A 17,514-nucleotide genomic window follows, 5' to 3' on the forward strand; every position below is an offset into this window, starting at 1 on the left:
CTGTGGCCTTCGATGCCCCTGGCAGCTGTTCTCTGGGGCTCTGTTGCTGGGGGCCCCGGTACGCTTGTTGGCGGCACATGCAGAGTCATGCTGCCCTGTTCTGGGTGCTGACACTGAGATGCGGCCTCATCAGAGGAGTGGAACCCGGGGAGCTGGTGGCCACTGTCACCTCCCCATGGAACGGGCCCTCCCGGTTGGTGCCCATAGGGCACTTGGGTCTGCCTTGGGATGGAGGGGCAGCTGGTTCAAGTCTCGGCTGCCCCTGCATCATCTGGCTCTGCCAGTCTTGGCGGTTCCCATGGTTTGCACCATTGTGTCAACACCCTCGGCGATGCTCCTCAGTGACTGGGACATTCTCTGCAGCACCTCTGCAATGCCCACCTATGACTGTGACAAGCTCTGCAGCGCCTCGACCATTCCCATCTGAGAGCAGAACTTCATCAAGGATGGCCTGATACTGGGTGACATCCCTCAGCGAGGCAGGCATCCCCCATCGAGACCCTCGGCCATGGCCATCACTGACTGGGCGATGCCTTGGACACCTTCACTAATGGTGCTGACATCATGCACCAGGCTCTCCACTGCGGTCTCCACCCTAACAATGTTGGCCTTGGTGCCACACATTGCCGGCAGCATTTCCTGTGCCCGGAGCCTGTGACTCCTCCAATCGGCTATGGATCTGCTGGAGTGATGCCTGTATCTGCGCTGGTGGAGGGTGGGGGTGGCAGCTGTGCTGTGACATCAGAGCTCTCCTCCGAGGTGTTATCCTCGGAGTCAGGAGAGGAGACTGCCTGGGATGGGCCGGCGCTGTTGGCTGGAGCACCTGTGGGAGAATTAACATGTGGTCAGTGGGAGGGATGGATCAGTCAGTCAATAACAACTTACATTTGACAGGTTGCCCGGGTTGAACCCGGGGGTCCTCACCTCTGCAGCGTCCGCCAGCCTCCGCGTGGGTGACCACTGTGCCCAGGTCACCCCGGTCGCCTTCAGGGCTTGCTCCTCGAAGGAGGTAAGGATTCTCAAATCCGGCACCCCACTGCCAGTCTGGGCCATCTTCCGCCGATTGTGGGCGAGCTGTTCCTGCGGAGACACAGGGGGGACATCGTTATCCATATGTGTGGTTCACCCTTGTGGTGGATGGTGTGAAGGGAGGTTTAGGTCGAGGGGTTGATGGGTGCCATTGTTGTGAGCAGGCTGGGGTTGGCTGAGCAAGTGCAATAGGAGTTTGCACGTTCTCCCCGTGTGTGCGTGGGTTTCCTCCGGGTGCTCTGGTTTCCTCCGGGTGCTCTGGTTTCCTCCCACAGTCCAAAGATGTGCAGGTTAGGTGGATTGGCCATGATAAATTGTCCTTAGTGTCCAAAATTGCCCTTAGTGTTGGGTGGGGTTACTGGGTTATGGGGATAGGGTGGAGGTGTGCGGTTGGGAAGGGTGCTCTTTCCAAGAGCCGGTGCAGACCCGATGGGCCGAATGGTCTCCTTCTACACTGTAAATTCTAATTCTATAACTTAGGTGCTGCTCGACCTTGTTTGTCGGGGGAGGGGGGTGGGCTGCTGACGAGTATTGTCCTGGCGAATCAGCTGGCAAGCCGTCATTTGCGGCGAGAAGCTCGTGAGACCTCGTTACCTGGACCAATTAACGTTGGATTGCGTGCCAGCCTCACTGAGACGAGTACCAGGAACCTCGCAGCAATTCCCACTCATTACTACACTTGGAAATCTTTCCTGAAAATTGTGCTCGCAGTCATTTATCAGGAGATCAGTGATCAATCTACCACACACCTAAAATAAGACATCAGGATGTCTATACTATGTTTTATGACACTCTTGGCAGTTTTATAGGCGTCATTATATTTGTTCTTGTGGTTTGTCTGTGGAAGCTTCAATGAGTCATGAGTATAGAGAATATCTTTGGTCATGTACTAACCAACCCGATATCTATTCTTTACTTCTGAGGGTTGGAACTGTAATATAATAAAATCTTCCCTGGCTGTCTGCCATTAACATGCATGAACTTGTTATTGGTAGTCACACATCACACATTTGCTGCATACAAATGGAAAGGAAGCTCCATAAATTCACAAAATAAATGGAGACTGCATATTGGGCTTTGAGTGGTGCATGAGTTCCATCAATTATTGCCTACTGTTTGGGTGTGGGTGGAGGATAGCTCGCCGGCCTATGAAACTGGTTGGTCTGCTCTTTTCTGTAGTTCATATGGGAAATAATTGAATCCTGAGGGGATCATTAGTAACCTTCTCGTGCAGTGCTGGGCTGCTGACTGTCTCATGTGTAACAAATTACCTGATGTTCTTTAGAATGTTCCAGATGCAAAAAGAAGTTTTAAGCTGCAGTGAAATACATTGATATAGGCAATGCTGTTCTCCTTGTGGTAAAGGTTGCAGGTCTTCAGTAGTAGGAAACATATTTATCCAATACACTGCAGACAGAAGTGTAGCCTTCTGAGGCACAGGCAGTCAAAGAAGTATAAATCAGACCATTGCAGAATTGATTGAAATAGGTCAGAAGGTTTGGGTCTGTTCTTTTGACTCATTGACGTAGGACAGTAAGTATTTCTGCTGGGATGTTAGGAAGGGAATGTAGATTCAGTTGTTTTAGGTGGATTGGAATGATAACTTTCAAGAACTCGTCCCAGTTTGCTATTTGTACTGCTCCAAATCCATCCCGCATGGGCAGTAATTCAAAGGAGAAGCCCTCAATGTAGTGTGCAATTATTTAGTGTTTAACTGTGTGGCTGGTTATCTGCTCACTGTTCTGTGTGTGTGGTCACAGGGAGAAAGAGAAACAAAATTGAAGCAAGAAGCTGGAAGTATGACGGCAAACATTTAAAAAACACTTGTAAATAAAGCTCCCGTTCCGACATAGAAACTGATGCGGCATCTCAGCATATCTCCGAGGCAGAAAACACAATTGGCGATGAGATGGAGAAAAGTTTGAATTTATTAGCTCCATCACTTTTCCTTTCTTAACCAGGAGCTCCACCCCTGCTGTGAGATTGATGGATTTTGGTGTTCAAGATCAGCTTGCTCACCACAGGGTGGACAGTTCTGATGTAGCAGCGACCTGCAAGAAAGTCATAATCATAAAGGGATAAAGGCAAGCAAATATTCGAGCAGTTCAGAGAAGATATGCCTATGTTTGATACAGCTGTGAGTGCTTTCAAAAGATACTTTGGGCCAAAGAAAAGTGTAGTGAATGAACTGTAGATGCCCCATCAGAGATGTCAAAGAGCCCATCACAGTCAAACACCTTCAAAAAATGTGCCCAAATTGTGAGGGTATCGTTGAATCAGAATACTATGTCCAACACGAGGGGGAATATATAAATTACGTTTGAAGTGAAATCACTTCACAGAGGTGTCAACCAAGAGGGCCTCATTAGTTCGCCACATAGGAGAGTCTCTTCCTGAGAATTATGGCATATATATATCAGCACTAATGGTAAAGCACCAAGTCCTTTTAAGGAATGCTCAGTCAAGATTGTGGGCATTTCAGTGTCATTCCTCATCAATGCAGTCATGTAAGTATGTATATAATATACTGAGCAACAAACTCCAGCACGATTGATACTTTTCATAACTTTCTCTCACTCCTGTGATGGAAACACTTCGAGCCTGTGATGACTCCATCATTCCGATTTTTGGAATGATCAGAGATGCAGTGTGCTACAAAAATGTCACCCGAGACTAGTTCACATTCTCTGTAGCCAAAGACAAAAACCTTATGGGGGTAAACATTTTTGTTAGGCTTGGCTTAGCTTCAAACATGAAGACCCCACCGCCGATATATTAATATGATCGGTGTCACAGACAATATACAATGGTATCTACCCTTATTTATCAGATTGGGGGAGACTAAGGGGTATTGCGTGCATATTTGACTGTGAATCTTGTTATGCAAAGGCATTGAGGGCAGAATCAGTGACAGACAGCATATTCTGGAATGTAAGCCAATATCTAAAAACTGAGGGGCTTTGCAAAATAGAGGAGGAACTGTTCCTGTATAGAGAGTATGTAAGGAGCTCACGTTGTTTGATGACAACTACAGAGCACATAGAACTCCAGCAGTTATCACAAAGGGTTTACAGCAACAGGTATTGTATCTTGTCCATAAAGGACATCCTGGTATTATTACGATAAAACACTGATCCTGCGAAGCAGTCTGGTGGCCATCAATAGATCACTACATAATATCGCTGTTCATCAGAAACTGCAGAGCTTTTACACGCAAGTGGAAAGCCAGTTAAACCTCTACAACTGGCCTCATGGCCAACAAGGCCATGACAACAACTCCATACAGACACAAGTGTGTCAGCAGCCCCCAGCAATTCACATTTTTCTTGCTTATTCAAGATCTAATAATAAACGAGCAGGAAATGTTATCACAAATTCCATAAACACCACATTGCCATTGACATTCTGGATATGCTGTTAACAAAATTGCATTTGCTGGAGTCTATCACTGTGGATAATCGACCACAGTTTGTTTCTAGTCAGTTCATGGGGTTCTGATTAAGCTATGGAATTCATTGTTATCTGACATCGCAATGCAACATGCAATGAAGTGGTGACATCGAACAATTCGACAGGGTGGTAAAGGACAGTCTGTGAGTGAGCATGTCAGAGGGAATACATTTTTTGAACAATCCATTCATATCCTAGTTCACACATTCATAACGTATTTAACACATTCAAGTTCTACTTCACACAGTAACAGTACAGAAGGGAATGCCAGGAGTACCACCAGGCATCACCATAGTGAAGCTACTACACAGGACTGTGAAATGGCAAACAGCAGAAGAGACATGTAATAAATAGAGCTAAGTAATTCCACAACAGATAGATTTAAGCTCTGAAGTCCAGTCATGAATGTTGGTGACAATTAAACTTCTAACAGGAAGAGTAAACTCCATCATTCTTCAATGTTAGGTAAGTCCAGCACATCAGTGTAGAATATAGGGGGCGGAATTCTCCGTCGGCTGATGCTGGAATCGGGTAACACTAATGGGCGGAGAATCGGTTTGAACGCCGCAATCGTGACGGTATTAATGTGGCTAGTCCAGTTCAGTTTCTGATCAATAGTAACCCCCAGGATGTTGATTGTGGGGATTCAGCGATGGTAAAGCCATTGAATGTCAAGAGAGCTTGAATGTCAAGAGCTGCTGCAGGAGGGTGATCCCCTGTCATCAAGGTTCCCTTGGCACTGGAACTGAATCTACCTTCTGTCAAGGACCATGTGTCTGTTGATGTGCAATGGCATACCCATGTGAAAAGATGTCCCACACCGGGCGTCCATCTCATGGAAACTGGCAAAGAATACCAGCGATCTAGAGTCTAAGGACCAATCCCTCCTCCCAGAAATCACGTGTGCTGCCAAAGATACGGGTCTAGGATCAGGCTCATCAGCCATGCAAGAACCCAGAGAACCCATGACCAGTAACATGGTGTTTCTCAGTGGAAAATCATACTCGTTAGTGAGTGATCATCAAAGCTAATTAACAAAAGGATGGTAAAGGCGGGGTAAGGTTGATTAAGGACAGAAAAGGGGAATTTATGCATGGAAGTAGGGTATGTAGCTGAGGTATTAAATTTATATGTTGGACCTGCCTTTACCAAGGAAGAAGAGGCCACGGTGAAAGAGGAGTTAATTAATACACTGGGAGGATTGAAAATTGATAGGGAGGAGGTATTAAATAGGTTGTCTGAATTTAAAGTTGATTAGATTCCAGGATACCAAGGTAAGTGAGAGTGGAAATTATGGAGGCACTGGCCGTAGATTTCCTGACTTCCTCAGACACCAACATGGTGCTGGAGGATTGGCAGCCAGTCAGTTTAACTTCAGTGGTTGGGAAACTTCTAGAAATAATAATTTGGGAGAAAATTAATTGTCACAGGGACAAATGCAGGTTAATTAAGGAAGACCAGCACCAATTTGTTCAGGAAAAAAATCATGTTTAACCAGCTTTCTGAAGCTTTTTGAAGAGGTAGCAAAGATGATTGATGAGGGTGATATACATGAACTTCCAAAAGGCATTAGATACAGTGCTGCACAACAGACTTATGAGAAACGTTATAGCTCACACAATAAAAGGGATAGTAGCAAGAAGGATAAAAGATTGGCTGAGTGACACGAAACAGAGAGTAATGCTTTTCAGACTGAAGGAAGGTTTGTTATGAAGTTCATTTCCTTTTCCTGATATATATTAAACACCTAGGGCTGGATTCTCCGATCCTGGGGCTAAGTCCCCACGCCGACGTGGGAACAGTGGTGTTTTATGCCAGAAATAAATGACGCAAAATGGCCACCGATTCCCCATTTTGCTGGGGGCTGGCAGGAAGACAGCGTAGAGCAGCCGGCTCTGGCTGCCGATATGCCCTGGAGAATTGCCGGGTCCACGGCCGCTACATGGCGGAGGCCGCTCGCGGACCCGGGCCGCGAAATAATGCCCCCCTTTGGCCTGCTCGTGCTCCCCAGACCACCCCCTGCAGTGTCCCCAGCTCCGAATAATGCCCCTCCTTGCCCGCGGATCGGCCCTACCCCGACTGTGGCAGTGCTGGGTCTGCAGCCTCCACGCCGAGTTCCCGACGGGTGAGACCATGAGAGTTGGCAACTCAACCAGCTGGGGGCGAAGCATCGGGGAGCGGGCCTCAGGCAATGTCCTGAGGCCATCGATGCTTGAAACGGCATACATGCAGAGTACGCAGTTTTCGAGGGGGCGGTACATCGGAAACTTGGATTCTCCAGCCAGTCGCTGAACGCGATTTTGGTGTCACCAACTGGAGAATCCAGCCCCTGGACTTTTGTACACAGGGCACAATTTCAAAATCGGTGGATGAAACGAAAATTGGAAGCATTGTTATCTGTGAGGAGGATAGGGTAGAATTTGAAACGGTACAGAAAAATTGGTTGAGTTGGAGAAGAATTGACAGATTAAGTTCAATATGGAGAAATTAGATGTTATTCATTTTTGTAGGAAGAACCTTGAAAAGTAAAATAATGTAAAATAAAGAGGGCAATTTTAAGCCCACGTTATCCGTTAGCAGAAACTGCGATTCAGGCCTGAAATCTCACGAGAGTTGGGAAACGAGATTCTTGATGGCGAGATGTAATTTCCTGATTTTCCACACCCATCACCCATGACATAACGTGGGATCTTCATTTCGACGAATTTTAATGAATATTAATAGAAATACAGGGCTTCCCTGCAATATGTTCCTGACTCACTAAATATTCATACTTTGCTGACGTGACATATTGTGGCAGCCCTGATGATTGTGGGAGACGGCAGCGGTGGGGGGGTGGGGTGTCGGCGCCCCAGTGATTGGGTGAGGGGGAGGCGGTCCCCCATCTGTGTCTGTGGGGGGCATCTTTTTAGCACAGAGGACGTCCCCGGTCTCTGTGAAGCTGGTGGTATGTGTGGTGATATGCATCACGTTAAATACATAAGTGGTTAATGTAGAAACACAAGGACACTGTAAATACACAAGGGGTTAATGTGAACACATTACACCTAGCTAGACACTAGAGGGAGAACCAGAGGCATCATGACACACAGACAGTCAACCAATAGGTCAGTAAGATAGGTCACGACCAATGGGCATTCAAGACACACACAGAGGTGACACTACCACAGGAGGGCATTACACCAACCCATATATAAGGACACAGCACACATGATCTTCCGCTTTCCACTGGAGACACTTAGTGAGTACAGACGGGGTTGATTGAAACACATCACACCCACCACGTGGATTGTAGCAGACTGGTTGGTTAGTCTGAGTAGCTATAGCAGGATTAAAAGGAGAGTCAAATCCAAGTAGGAGAATTGTTAACTGTTTAATAAATGTACTGAAGCTATCTCCAAGTCGGAACCTTCCTTTGTCAGGGTGCACATCAAGGAAGCAGCTTATGCTACATCAAGCGCATAACAAAACAGTGTGGGCTGTATCAGGCTCATCCCACTAGAGTAGCAGCAGACACCACACCCAAAATTCTCTATGCACAACATCAGAGAACCTGGAGGGAAGTCTCGGCTGTGCAGCTGGAGAGCTGAATGCTGATTTTCTCAAAATGAGACACTGACAAATTATGGGAAGAGTCAGCACAAAGGATACAAATCTAAAGGGCAAGCAGGCGCAGAGGAACTTGGATATCTATGTGCATATGTATTTGAAGGTGGCAGAATGGGTTGAGAGTGTGGTTAATAAATCATACAGTGGCCTAGGCTTTATGAAGAGGGGCAGAGAGTACAGGAGCAAGGAAATTATAATGAACAAGCATCAGACATTAGTTCAGCTTCAGCTGGAGTATTGCGTCCAGTTCTGGGTGCTGCATTTTAAAAAGGATGTGAAAGATTTGGAGAGAGTGCAGAGAAGATTCATGACAATGGATCAAGGGATGAGGTACTTCAGTTCCGAAGATAGATTGAAGAAATTGGGTTTATTTTCCTTGGAGAAAGGTAGGCTGCGAGGAGGTATGATGGTGCCATTCAAAATCATGAGGATGTGGAGAGAGTAGATGAGGAGAAAGTGTTCCCACTCATGAGTAAGAACAAGAGGCACGGCTTTAAAGCAATTAGCAAAAGAAGCAAAGGCAACATGAGGAGAAACATTTTTATGCACAAGTAGTTAAGGTCTGGAGTACACTGCCGGAGAGTGTGGTGGAGGCAAGTTTAATCGAGGCATTCAAAAGAGAATTCGGCTGCTTTCTGAATAGGAAGAATGTGCAGGGTTATGGGGAGAAGACCATCAGAAGGACACAAAGTAAATGACTCATTTGGAGAACCAGTGCAGACACAATAGGACGAATGGCTTCCTCCTGTGCTGTAACAACTCTGTGATTCTATCAGGCTGCAGTGGCACAGCCCAATGTTTTGAACTTTTGCTGCTCTTCAGCTCAGATGTTATTGTTTCACATTGTGTTTCGTAATCGTTTAAACTGCAGGGAACGGGCCACATGGCGTGCAGCTGAGTACAGCTGTAAAATGTCACGCCACGGATTGAAAGAATTTAAATTCAATACCCGTGATTTCTCAAATGTCAAGTTTGTGATGTGTTCTCATTAGAAGACGTTCCAAACAGAGGCTGAGTGCATCCTACAGGAAATATGGGAGAACTCTTGGAAACTCTCCAGCACCTGCTGTTGCACACCTTCTCGTTTGACTTAAGAACAATATTACTGGCAACAGGTTATGGATTCACATTCTGACGGCAGATCAGTGTGCTGCACTGAAGCTAAAAGAAGAAATAAATTACAGCGCAATAATTATTGCATGTATCAACAATATTGACTACATGTAGAAACACATTTCAGCTTAGATTACCTCCAAGGCAGTTTCAGTGAACTACATGCAATGAACCCATGGTTAGCTGCCTGTTCCACTGTCTTCTCTCTTGGTAAGTGGCATAACCTGAGATCTGGAGGTCAGGTTGCGATGACATGGAAACACAGTCCTCTGTCTCACCACCTTTTGGTGCAGCATATTGGAGCATGAATTCTCCATCCATGTTGGAATTTTGGCCCCTCTGCTTTTGAAAAAGGAAGTGGAAATAATGGGGCTGGTTTCAGCTTACCAAGTTTGCAATAATGGGGTGCAAAGAGCCTCAAAATGGAGTGAGTGGACCTATTGTCCAGACTGCTGTCATTTTTACAGTAACATGCTGTTTCAGATGATAGGCTCCTATCTCTGTGCAAAGTGGGGCCCTGCGACATGCATGGGTAGTCCATAACTATTTTAAGACACAGCCAGTTAGAGTTTGAGCCATACAGAAGAACTGATGGTAACACCGGACTCCTCTCCTGGACCCAACAAAAATAATTTGAACTACCTCTGCCCTGGTTTCTTTCCCCGTCTATGATTACAAATTCCCTTGCTGGCCTTAGTTAGCTGCTGGTCACAGGGTTTCCCGAAGTTGCACTGATCTGAATTCAGTGAGCTGCAATGGGATGTCCCCTGGAGCCTGCAGATCAGCAACTCTATTTAGATGAGGTCCCAATAATCAAAATGCGTCTGGATCCTATTGGACCAGGCAGCTGGTCTGTCTTCCCCTGGTCAGCTACCTACAACAAGAACAAAAAGATATACTTATACAGGACATTTAATGCAGCAAAAATGCCTCAATCCTGCTTTGCAGGACTGCTGCCAAACAAAATTTGGTCCTAAACCACGTGGAGATATTAGAACAGGTGACCAAAAATTCATATAAGTAGTAGGTTTTAAGAAATGTCTTAATACAGGAGCGAGTACTGGTAGAGAGGTCTGGGGCTGGGGGTGGGGGTGAGGGGGGTGAAATTTCAGAGCTCATCATATCAAACATTTTACAGTGCAGAAGGAGACCATTCGACCCATCAAGTCTGCACCAGCCCTTGGAAAGAGCACCCTACTTCAGCCCACATCTCTACCCTGTCCCAGTAACCCCAACGAACCTTTTTGGACACTAAGGGAAATTTAACATAGCCAATCCAACCTAACCTGCGCATCTTTGGACTATGCAAGGAAACCGGAGAAAACCCACGCAGACAAGGGCAGACTCCACACAGACAATGACCCAAGGCGGGAATTGAACCTGGGACCCTGGAGCTGTGGAGCAACCCACTGTGCTACCATGCTGCCCTCGGGCCTCGTCAATTGAAAGGACAGCCACCAAAAGCGAAAGGAACTAATTTGGAAATACACAAGAGGCCAGAATTGGAGGAGCATACTGATCTCAAAGGGTTGTAGGGCTTGAGGAGGTTTTAAAGAATTTGATTAATTTTAAAATGCTGGGCCAGAAGGGAGTAAAGGGATGATGCGTGAATGGGGCTTGATGTGGGTGAGGATATGGACAGCAAAGTTTTGGATTACCTCCTGTTTGATCTGACAGATGGAAAGGAGAGCAGATTAAAGGTGAGGAGCAATGCCAAAGTCAAATTGCTGTCACTTTTCTCAAGAGAGTAATCAAAAGTACATTTAGTAATTTGTTTCCAGTCATGTTTTCCTGCACTCAGGGGAATGTTGAGTAAGTAGATTTCCGGGAATCCTCTGATCTGTGTACTTTGTTGTTAAAGCTACAACTTCAATGTTTGCCGTATGAAAAGGTTTTTACAATCTATTTAGTCGAGTAGATTTGGGGCCTCAGCAGGGATCGCGTGGCTGATGTCGCACTTAGTCCTGTTTCTGCACTGAGGAGTTCCACTCACCAGAACACCTCAGTGCAGTGCAATACAATTGAGTGCACTATTTTAAAATAACATCCTGATCTCTCAACCACCCAACGCGACTCCCAAACAGCCCCCCCCCCCCTCTCGCCCAATTAGGGGGCCCTCAGGAACCCCTGCACTCGCACAGGGCACTCCCAGGCCTGATCCACAATGCAGGAAAAATGCCTGCCTGGCACCTTGGCAGTGCTGGCCTAGCACTCTGGCAGTGCCCCTGCCAGCTCGCAGTGCCACTTGGGCACCTTGTCAGTGCCAGGCAGACACCAGCAATACCAGAGTACCACCCTACCATTATGACAAGCACTTGGGGGCTTGCGCGAGATCTCCAAGGCGAGGGAATCGGATCCCACACTTTTGTAGATCGTGGGATGCATATTATAGCTATCTCACTCTAGTTTGCAGATTTGTTAAAAGCGATCGCGCCCAAAATGGGTGGGATTCACTTTGCGATGTTTCACGAGATCACATTAGACCTCACGAGGCGTGGTTGGCCATGTAGATCCTGGCAAAGGGATCTCCTGGCATTTTAATGCTCACATTTCGCTGCATGCACCATGCTGCCCTTCAGGCGTAACACGGTGCTCAAGGTTGCCATATTACAAATCAAATTATCACACCTACTGGGTATGATTTAACAGGAAAGTCTCTGAGTGCCATTTTGGACAGGTTTGGCAGGGTATTTCTCAGCGGCTGTTCCGTTGAGATCCACATCAGAATTTACCCACACTAAGGGCAGATCTGTTCACGCTGCATCAGAAAAGCATCTCGCCACGGTGCAGCGTGGCCAGTGAAAGCCGGGAGACCTGGCTCCCAGGATCCACCTGACTCGCAAAGCCTCGTGAGATTCAACGCAATCTCATGAGAGGTTGCATGGGGAATCCTGCCCATAATGATCGGGGTCAGTTTTTGGAAATCTGCATATTAGAGCAAGGCAGCTAGCCTTTCTCTAATGTGCAGAGTCCCAAGGTGGGGGATTGGAGATTGGAGACCCCCAGCTGCATGCCAGCCTGTCACTGCCAGGGTGTCCAGGTGGTGCTGTCAAGGGCACTGCCAGGGTCCTAGATTGGTGGTGCCAAGCTGGCATTTTCTGCAGGCGCATGCTGGGATTGCCAAGTGTTGGGGAGGTGTTTAGGGGGCTGGGGGACCCTCCGGGTTGTGTTTGGGCTGGGGGAGGTTGTTTCTTTTGTGGGTCCAGGTGATTTTAAATGTGTCTGATGTCTCGCTACAATGGGGAGTTCTGATGTGTGTATCCCACCCCCCACCCATGGGCAATACTACTCCACCCCACACACATGGTTATTACCTCACACCTGCTATGGGTCACTGAGGGCCCCACTATTTCACTCCCTTTTTGGTCTTCTTCCAGAGCCCCAACCCTTCACCCCCCCCAACCTTTATGAGACCCCTTCAGACCTGCCCTTCACCCCTCCCCACTCTTCATATCCCCCTTTTCATGGGCCTAGCTCCATTAGGCCCAGGTGCTTGGCAGTGTCACCCTGGTACTATGGCACTACCACCCTGAGAATGCCCCATTCAGCCTTGGCAGTACCAGGGTGGCAGTACAAGGTGTCAGCCTGGCTGTGAAATGGTACCGAGGTGCCAGAGGGACAGCGAGGGTGCCACCCAGCCCTGACCGCCCAAAGGTCTCCAATGGCCTAGGAGACCCCCTGCATGCCATTATGCCTGGTACACATTTACATGGACCAGTGCTAAACAACGCCCGCCTGATCTCTTTCTGGGGAGCCGGTCCCAGGAGGTCATTAGATTGGATTTACACCTCACAAATTAGATGCAGATTTCTCTTAATTGGTCACAATTGGCGTCTTGTCATGCCAGGGCAAGATCCGGAGCCATAAACAAGATTGTGAACCAATTTTGCCTATTTCGGCCTCTCCCGCAATTTAACCAGCACACCTGGATCCGTGCCTGGCACAATGCGTCCATTAAATTGTGCCCCTTGTATATTAATATTTTGTGTGGCACCTTATAAAATATCTTCCAGAAATCCAGATACATATCTACAGGATCCCCATTATCCACATGGCTTGCTACAAACTTTGAAGATCTCTAGCAAATTAGTCAAACATCGTTTACTCTTCATAAAAACAGACTGACTGATGGATTCCAACAATTTCCCAATGATAGATGTCAAACTAACTGGTCTATAGTGTCCTCCTTTCTGCTTTTCTCCCTTTTTGAATAGGGGCGTTACATTAGCCTTTTCCCAATCCACTGGAACCCTTCCAGAATCCAAGGCATTTTACAATATTATAACCACTGCCTCCACTATTTCTGCTGCCACTTCCTTTAAGACCCTTGGATGTAGGATCATAGGGATAATTCACTTCCTGACTCCCAAAGCCTGTCCGCCATCTACAAGTCAGGAGTGATAGAATAACCTCTGCTTGCCTGGGTGAGTGCAGCTCCAACAACACTCAAGAATGTCAATACCATCCAGGAGAAAGTAGCTCGCTTGATTGACACCCTACCCACCACCTTAAAAATTAACCACTGATGCACAATAACCACAGTGTGTGCCATCGACAAGATGCACTGCAGTAACTCACCAAGACTCCTTTGACAGTATCGTCCAATCCTGTGACCTCTACCACTTAGAAGGATCAAGAGCAGCAGATGCATGTGAACACCACCACCTGCATGTTCCCCTCCTGTGACATTATACAAATGTACAGCATGTGAACAGTTAATGTTATGTTAATCCTAGCCACTAGAGGGAGCTCATGGACAGTACTATAAATTGCACTGGCTCTTGGGCTTGGGGAGGAGATTAGATTTGGAGCTGAGGAAGATAAGATTCATAGTATATTGCAGAGCTAGTTGAGATAAAATAGTTATAGTTAGTAGATAGAGACAGAGTTAATGAGTGCAGTTTAATTCTTACAGGTATGTTTGCTATTTAGCATAAGTGTCGAACACAAATTTAGTAGTGTTAATAAAATTAGTTTAATTCTTCAAAAGAACTTCATGTGTCTTTGTGATCACTACGCCTTCCATCCTGGAAACCCCTCACGAGGATCACCCCACTTCCAAGCCAGATGCCCTCTTGAAATGGAACAAATCACTGTTCCTTCACTGTGGCTAGATCAGAATCCTGAAACTCTCTCCCTAACAGCATTGTGGGTGTACCTACACCACACTGCAACGGTTCACGATGGTGGCTCACCTTCTCAAGGGCAACAAAGAATGCCATCAACTACATCCCTTGCCCTTTCTCTCTGGTCCTGCAAATATTTATTTTGCTTTTTATCGAATTCCAATGGAACAAGTGGAGCAACAATATCAGTAGATCACAATTTAAGTAAATGCATTTTATTGGCAGCACAGTAAAAATATAACTGAGTATACCTGTACAAGAACTGGCCAGTGTGTTTCATAATTTTGTGGAACTGCCATCGCATGCAGGTTATTAATTTTCCATTGAAAGTTTCTCATTTCCCGCATCACCAGTTGGGCGTCAAGTACCCTGTGGCCTGTTGAAAATTTTCAGTTGTTCGTATCACGTTTTTCCATAAGCTGTTCAAGGTGCCTGGAGTCTTCATGGTGCAGCAGGATCTCAGAAAATTTAAATCACCTTTTTAAAGAATTGAATGAATTCACCTTGAAGACTAAGGGGACGTAATGTAATTTTGTGGATGTACTACCATTTTGCTAATTGTATGAGTCAGCTTTCATTGCTGAGGAAAGGTTTCAATATTTAAGCTGAAGTTTAAGATTCTAGATTTATTACTTTCAAAAAATATTATCTATGTTGTCAGAACGGCACTAGATGATTGTTCTTTTATGTTCAAACCCAGGAGGCTGCTGGTTCCTGCCAGCGGTGGTTCCTGCCTGCATTTTAACCAGCTGCACAACATCTCCCATTCCAAATATCAACTGATGGGGATTTGTTAAGCAAACATGCTATTGGAACCCAAATAAATGAATAGTTCAATTAAGAACATCTAAACAATTACTCACAGCTCTTGTGATTTTCCTGCTGTCTATTTCAATTTACAAATTTCTTTTGGTCTTATCCTTATTTGAAGGGGGAGTTTTAAATGAGACACAGCAAGTTAAAAATGGAGTAATTTGTGCCAAAATGACAACACAAATAAACACGATGACTATCCTTTACAGACCACGGTTCGCTGTGTATTGTGCAAACTCGCAAATGGACCAAAGGCCACTACTTTTGGACCTGAAAAGTGCCCAATCTGCGACAAATTACCCTGGAAAGCCACAGTGCCTCAAACATTTCAACAGCAGGTTATGCAACAATTTCATGCTGCTTCGGTGCAATGGCTATGCTAATGGTACTTCCAATACCAGGATGCTGCTGTCTGTCTAAAAAGGTGTTCTGCCTACCAGACAATTGAACAATGTCATATATGGTTTGAGTGCTGCTGCAATGACAGCATGTGGGCTATTTTTCTCAATTGACTGATCAAGTCAGAGCACATTCCTTCGTTGTATGTAACAGATGGAGTACAAACCGTACTCAACCAGCCCACACATTCAAAATGCAAAACAAAACGCCTACTGTCAGATGTAATTCCATGATTGGACAGCACCTGCTGTACAATTCTGAGCTAATAGCTACATTAACAAACAATTTAAGATAACCAGCCAAGATCGTACCCTGGCTTATTAACACTTGCAACATGCACTCATATACAGGGGCCCATTCTCTGAAAATAATAGGAATACATTCAAGCCTTTTTAAAATTACCTGGAAGCCTGAGGAGCCGATAGTTTCTTGTTGCTTTCTACATGGCAATACTTTGGCCAATTAGAGTTGACTTACCAACCAATCAGTACCCCTTTTTTCCTGTAGTATAAACTGTTGTGATCGTTTAAATTTGGCATTCTTGCATTTTTCCAAATGTGTGAAAGATGAAAAATGTTGGCGAACATCTCTCTTTTCAGCAACATTCAAGTTCTGTACTACCAAGTGACTGTTTGTATAATTTTTTGTTTTGATAAATCTTTTGAATGTATATAAGGGTGCTGTGCAATGAATTCACGAGATAAACTTTTAAGTAATGATGTTTTTATTCTCAATATTTAATGACCATGGATCAGGTTTGCATTATTATATAAACCAAAGACACCCCTGATGTTTCGAAATTAGATAAAAATTAATTATGAAAATGTGATGTGTCTCAGAAACTATTAACAGTTGTTCCTTTAGTAAATCCAGCTTGTTGTATGTACTGAACTTAAAAAACATTTAAGCTACAAGAAAATAAAAGGCTTCTGATTATATACACTGATTAAAAAGTAGAAATTTTCAGGCTTATGAGAAACTAAATTATCTCTGTTTATTTTATGATTGCCAAGGGCAATTTATGTTGGCAGTTTGAGTATTTCTCAGAGCAGTTTCTTTGTAAGGTTTCTTGTTTCTGAAGGGAGAGAGTAGAAAGCTAACAGTTGTGAACCATTTTCCTGATGGGCTCTGCAAGCCTGGATTATTTTTTTGTGGCAGCTCCCTATTAATGGGTTCTGCAATTGTGCCTGTAAAAATGTAATAGTGGGTGTGGGAGGGGAGGGTTCAGTTAGAACATAGAACATAGAACAGTACAGCACAGAACAGGCCCTTCAGCCCTCAATGTTGTGCCGAGCCATGATCACCCTACTCAAACCCACGTATCCACCCTATACCCGTAACCCAACAACCTTAACCTTACTTTTATTAGGACACTACGGGCAATTTAGCATGGCCAATCCACCTAACCCGCACATCTTTGGACTGTGGGAGGAAACCGGAGCACCCGGAGGAAACCCACGCACACAGGGGGAGGACGTGCAGACTCCACACAGACAGTGACCCAGCCGGGAATCGAACCTGGGACCCTGGAGCTGTGAAGCATTTATGCTAACCACCATGCTACCCTGCTGCCCCAAATGAAAGCCCTGACAGGGACTTGAACCCTGGGCCCTCAGATTAAAAGTCTGACGCTCTACCGACTGAGCTACCAGGGCCCATTTGTATGGAATAGTTGTATAGTTGTATGGAAAATTAGCAAATCAAATCTAAAGGAGAAGGTAGGAGTAAAGGTCAATGATGAAGTGAATTGTTACCAAAAATAAGAGGGAGGGACAGAACATGCGTAAGTAATATTGAAGCAAGCAATCAGACAAAAGGACAAAAGAAGGAAAATTTGATAATAGAAGAAACTTAAAGGCTTTGTGACTGAATGCATGAAGTGTTCGGAACAAAACTAATGAATTAACAGTGCAGATAGAGACAGAGGTATGATTTGGCAATGATTACTCACACATAGTTACAAGGAGACCAGGCC

At 45.5% G+C, this 17,514-nt stretch overlaps 1 non-coding gene across 1 annotated transcript; it reads right to left on the minus strand.

Annotated features, from left to right (window-relative positions):
- Positions 1-17,121: 17,121 nt before the first annotated feature.
- Positions 17,122-17,194, minus strand: trnak-uuu. The gene has a single exon. It is a non-coding gene; the product is annotated as a tRNA-Lys (tRNA).
- Between the last annotated feature and the right edge of the window lie 320 nt (positions 17,195-17,514).

This window comes from Scyliorhinus canicula, chromosome 6 (genome assembly GCF_902713615.1).
Source record: "Scyliorhinus canicula chromosome 6, sScyCan1.1, whole genome shotgun sequence".
Classification (NCBI taxonomy): Eukaryota; Metazoa; Chordata; class Chondrichthyes; order Carcharhiniformes; family Scyliorhinidae; genus Scyliorhinus; species Scyliorhinus canicula.